Source organism: Sarcophilus harrisii, chromosome 4 (genome assembly GCF_902635505.1).
Source record: "Sarcophilus harrisii chromosome 4, mSarHar1.11, whole genome shotgun sequence".
Taxonomy (NCBI): domain Eukaryota; kingdom Metazoa; phylum Chordata; class Mammalia; order Dasyuromorphia; family Dasyuridae; genus Sarcophilus; species Sarcophilus harrisii.
In genome coordinates, this window is record NC_045429.1 from 118,972,020 (window position 1) to 118,978,019 (window position 6,000).

The 6,000-nt window shown below is 37.0% G+C and overlaps 1 long non-coding RNA gene across 1 annotated transcript in view; it reads right to left on the bottom strand.

The window, feature by feature from the left end:
- The window catches only part of LOC116419120, a 46,115-nt gene extending 41,632 nt beyond the window's left edge, over nucleotides 1–4,483 (bottom strand). Inside the window, exon 1 of the long non-coding RNA XR_004229383.1 lies at nucleotides 4,337–4,483. This is a non-coding gene — a long non-coding RNA (uncharacterized LOC116419120). The remainder of the gene's footprint in view (nucleotides 1–4,336) is intronic.
- Nucleotides 4,484–6,000: the final 1,517 nt, after the last annotated feature.

Sequence of the window (6,000 nt, forward strand, 5' to 3'; positions counted from 1 at the left end):
CTTACATCAACTGATGCTGAGTGAAATGAGCAGGACCAGGAGATCATTATATACTTCAATAACAATACTATATGATGATCAATTCTGATGGATCTGGCCATCTTCAGCAATGAGATGAACTAAATCAGTTCCAATGGAGCAGGAATGAATTGAACCATCTACACCCAGTGAAAGAACTCTGGGAGATGACTAAGAACCATTACATAGAATTCCCAATCCTTCTATTTTTGTCCACCTGCATTTTTGATTTCCTTCACAGGCTAATTGTACACTATTTCAGAATCCAATTCTTTTTGTACAGCAAAATAACTGTTTGGACATGTATACTTATTTTGTATTTAATTTATACTTTAACATATTTTATATGTATTGGTCAACCTGCCATCTTGGGGAGGAGGTGGGCGGAAGGAGGGAAAAATTGGAACAAAAGGTTTGGCAATTGTCAACGCTATAAAATTACCCATGCATATCACTTCTAAATAAAAAGCAATAAAAAAAAAAAGAAATCCAATAGCAGGACAAAAGTCAAGACTACTAGTCATGGTCCAGGATTCAGTGAATGATCTTGGGGTCTTTGACATCTAACCAAGCTCTGAGCACTCTATAGTGCCTGCTTCAGTCACCTTCATAGTTGTTGGAACAAATTGTTCTCATTTGTCCATTCCATGGGGGAAAGTCTTCATATACTTGGGGTAAACATCCTCCTAATGGGTTTGAGGCCTGTCAGTTACTCTCAACCTAATTTTATTTGTCTGCCAAGATGTTTGCTAAGGTATGGCAGTTATACATGCTTCAGCTTCTTGAAGGTAAGAATTGGATAAAAGAAAGATACCAAAGATGAATGAGCAGCCCTGATAAGGGCTAATCTGCCTTAAACACCTCATACATCCCAACAGCTAGGTGGCTCAGTGGATGGAACACTGGATCCTGGAGTCAGGGAGACCTGAGTTAGAATCCAACCTTAGATACTTATTAGCTGTATGACTGGTCAAGTCACTTAACCTCTGTTTGCATTTATATACTGGATATTCCAGTATATTTACCAAGAAAACCCCACGGACAGTATTAGTCATGAAGATAAGGAAGCATCAACATAACTGAACAACTTTGGAAGTTGTGACATCGTGACTCAGTGCTATGTAGAAATTGCTTTAAGTTTGAGCCCATTCTCATCAGAGACTGAGATGGTATAAGGTAGTATAAGTTTATCCCTACTGCAGTTATTGGGACAAAATTGATGACTTTTATTTTTGCTATATTTTTCACTACAAATATACTTCATAAAAGCAATAAAAAATATGGTAGAACCTGTCATTGATTACATAGGAAAGACTAGTATAGTTCCTTTGCATGGTGAAAATATTAAATTAAATTAATATTAATTATATATTTTAAAATTAATTAATAAAAAATTAAAATACTAAAGATAGCAAATAGAAAGGCAAACAATGAGTAAAACTAGTTCCAAATTGCTTTAGATGGTGTCACAAATATGGATCACCAAAGTCAATTTAAAAGAATCAGATTCCTTTGAACAATATTTTAAAAACTCAGGAAGAATCAGATGGAAGATGAGAATATAGACAGAGACAATTCCCTCACAAGAATGAAGGGATATAAGACCAGATTTCAAGGCAGGACCTTCAGGAACAATACTAAAAGACTAAAGAAGAAATGATAATTGTCTTTCTTTCCTATTTGTATGCCCAGAGCTCAGCATAGAGCTTTGTGAACCAAAAAACACTTACTAAGTGTTTTTTATTCATTTATTCATTCCTTCAAAAGAAGGTAGTATTTAACTGAGCAGCATTCTGAGTATTGGTTGGGCTAGATATGGAGACTTCTTACCCAATCAGAAAGAATGTGAACACCACGATGTCAGTATGTCCTGATCTAATGAACAAACTGTAGGATATCACATTGATTGGGACAATTCCAACCTGTTCCAAGTATTTATAGAGTATTCTATAGGCCCCAAGCTAGAACTCAGGTCTTAGATACTCTGGGAATATTTGCCTTTCACAAAGTGGACAGAGAACATCAAAACTCTGAATCTTGCACTTCAAAGAATGGAAGAATTTAAGGAAGAAACTTTAAGCAAGACACAGTAGTGCCCAACGTGTAGCACCATATAATCTATCTCAATAACTATTGACATTTTTGAGAGTTATCTCAAAAAAATTAGTCCTCTCTGAGATAGAGAACCTCAAAAGCCACCTGAAGTCAACATCATTATCAAAGGGTTTTGTTCATATATTTCAAAGACCCAAATATGCATGAATTAGCAGACTTTGATGAAGAAAATGAATGTGGATGAAGACACCATGCCATAAGGTCATGATGACCTAGATAATCTATTTGATATTGATTTTCAGTGTAAAAATAAAGAATGTAAGCTCCTTGAAGTCAAGAACCATTTTTCCTATTTCTTTGAATGATTAGCCAAGCACTTATCTACCACATAAATGGTTAGTGAATGGTTAATAAATGCTTGTCTATTGATTAATTGGATTTACATAGTAGGTACTATCAGATCCTGAAGGCAGAGGAAGCTAGGGACAAAATAGCTTTCATTCATAGTGTCAGCAATGGTGGCACAGTGGATAGAACACTGGGCCTGGAATCAGGAAGACCTGGATTCAAATCTGATCTCAAGCACTTACTTGTTGAATAACATTGGGGAAGTCATTTAACCCTTCTTTCCTCAACTATAAAATGAGCTAGAGAAGAAAATGGCAAACTACTCCAGTGTCTTTTGCCAAGAAAAGCCCAGATAGGGTCTTGAAGAGTTGAAGATGTCTGAAAAAAGACTGAACAACAAAAAAGACTTCATTTGCCAAATAAATTTTACCAGTCAGATGCAGGCCCCAAAGAATTTTGGGGAGCCCTATTAATTTTAAAGATTCATGGAAAAGGTGGTTAATTATATGAACTATGTATAAAATATTTTGTATCTGGAAAATATCATCATAAGTGTAAAGATGATAGAAGAAAATGATAAAAGTTTATTGAAAAAGTTAGCCCTGCCAGAAGAAAGTCTGAAGCTATTACTTGACAAGGACCGGTTCTGCAGAGCCTTTTTCAAATACAGAGGTTGCATAGTGTCTGGGAAGAGAGTAAATTCCAAACTCTAGAAGATAGAAATATTTGTCAACTAGATAGGCTTGAAGAATTTTTGAGAGCTAAAAACTTTTCTAGGATATGGTGGTTCTTATCAGAAATTTGTCCTTGTAATAATGTATAATACCGTAATATGAGGAGCAAAAATATCAAGTATACCTTAGCTGACTTTCCTTACTTGTCTATGGAAAAATCCCCTTTATCAAAGACTTAGTCTGCTATTTCACTTCCATAGTTAGTATAGAGCTGCCCTTGAGCAACTTGCTCCCAAGGTCAGGGCTGGATGAACAATTTCCCTCTCATTCCCAACCTCTTCTCTTTCTCATGAAGAGCCCCATGTGGCTCTGGAGGCAGAGGTTAGATATTAATGTGTAGAATAAGCATCATTAATAGGACTCAGAAGTCATTCCCCAATCACCAATCTGACAAGCAAGTTTTTCTCTTTTTGCTTTATGCCTGGCTGGTCTTCCAGTGTGAATGATCATTGGATTAGTGCAGCCACATCTCAAAGATGTGATTCATTTAGATCATTTACATAGCAACCAAAAGGACCAGAGGGAGGACATTGTTTACTGCAAATAACAAACAGGATTCTTAGACAAGAACATCCTTTTAATGATATTTCTGTTAGAGAATCACTAACAGGTGTTAGGTTCCTGTTCCCACCCTGCAGGGATTGGATATTGTTCTAAATAGCACTTCCACCTAAACAGACCAGCAGAAGAGGGAATCCATTGCTTCAGCTTATAGACTGGCAGCTTGAAAAATATCAGAAGTGGGGATGTAGAGGCAAAGATGCTGTCAGAGAGTTTATATAAATAATGGCCAGAGGCACCAAAGGCAGGTCAACCTGAGGGTACAGGGTCCCCACTTGCTCAGCAGGACCACTTCTGCCGCCCACTTGCTCAGCAGGACCACTTCTGCCTGTCAGATTCATTTTTTAAAATGAATTTCCTCATTCAAAGGACTTCATGAAGAATTTTAGAACAGTGCTTACTAGAGAATGCAGAGCTAAAATGGAGAAAAGAGGTGATGTTGAAGGGTTCTCATAAGTTATAGCTGTCTTCATGTAACACTGTAACTTGCAGGTAAGAAATTATGTGTTACCTAGAATAAAATATTTTTTTCCCCACCAGGAAAAAGGCCTTGTTATTTTAATAACCTTTGTATCCAAGAACCTCGAGGTAGTTTACAATTATAGCAAAAAGCTACCAACCTTGCCATTCCTTTGATTCTATTGCATCCATTATCAAATCTCATCTCTGAATGTACAGAGTTATGTGCAATGAATCGCAGCTTCTGATAAAGGTGTTATCCTTGGTTTCTGATGGGTTCCATTATATCTGGCATTTTAAGAAATAGAAATGTCATTGAACAAATGACTTGAACAAATAGCTCCTAAGGACAAAACTGGATGAACATAACTCCCCCTTTTCTCTCCTTTTCCCCCCTTTCTCCCCCCTTCTCTCTGTCTCTTTTAAACACACACACACACACACACACACACACACACACACACACACATATCCCAACCCTTTCTGTCTTCCATAAAGAGCGATATGTGGCTCCAGGTAGGGTTTCAATATTATTGAAGTAGGACAAATGTTTTTAATAGGACTCAAGAGTAATTTCCTAATCAAAATTTCCTTTCCCAAGAGAAAGCATGGCTTTTCACTGTCCCTATTGCAGTATCACTTTGTATCTTTCTTCTATTTTTTAAGTGCTCAAAAGACATATTTTCTGCATTACAAGGATATTTTCTGATATTTGTGAGACTACTTGACTCCTCCTCCCCCCCCACAATGCTTTTTTCCAGACAACTTATATCACAAGTTTGACTCTGTTCTTAGCCTCAATCCAACACCACGATGATATAAATCGCAATAGCATAAATATGTTAGGAGTGAGAAGAATCATATATAATCCATGTGTCATCCATTGATCTCTGACATTTGTTTTCAGAGGAATCGCTTGAAAATAATCCCAATGGCTCATAACCCCAGATAGAGACTCTGAGAATGTCAGAATTTAGTTTATTTTTATCAAAGTACCTTTCACTTCCCTGGAAACACCAGGTAAAAGACACTAAATATACATTTCTTTAAGGCAAGAACAAAGTAAAATTCATATTCCTTTGCCAGCATTGGAAAATCTTTTAGTTAGTTCTGTTTAATTCTCCCAAAGCTTGTCTTCCAAATTCTTCAAACTCACCACATCAACAGAAGATGCCCCTGTCTAATTTGGCAGGTGATGGGGGTAAGAGGAGGGCAGGACTGAGTACAGGGGAAGGAGAGAGAGAGAGAAAGAGAGAGAGAGAGAGAGAGAGAGAGAGAGAGAGAGAGAGAGAGAGAGAGTGTATGTGTGTTTGTGAGCTTTGATCCAAGTACAAATACAGTGTCTTTTGATACAGATCCAAATTCAGTGATATATTCACAAATCTTTTTTTTTCAGCAAGTGCCTCCAAACTTTTTTAAATCATACTTGCTTTTGTTGGTGGAGTTGTGAACAAATCCAACCATTTTGAAGAACAATCTGGAATTATGCCCAAAAAGTTATCAAACTTTGCATACTCTTTGATCCAGCAGTGCTACTACTGGGCTTATATCCCAAAAAGATCTTAAAGGGAAAGGAACCTGTATGTGCCAAAATGTTTGTGGCAGCCATGTTTGTAGTGGCTAGAAAGTGGAAAATGAATGGATGCCCATCAATTGAAGAATGGTTGGATAAATTGTGGTATATGAATGTCATGGAATATTATTGTTCTGTAAGAAATGACCAGCAGGATGAATACAGAGAGGCTTGGAGAGAGTCACATGAACTGATGCTAAGTGAAATGAGCAGAACCAGGAGATCATTATATATATCAACAACAACACTGCA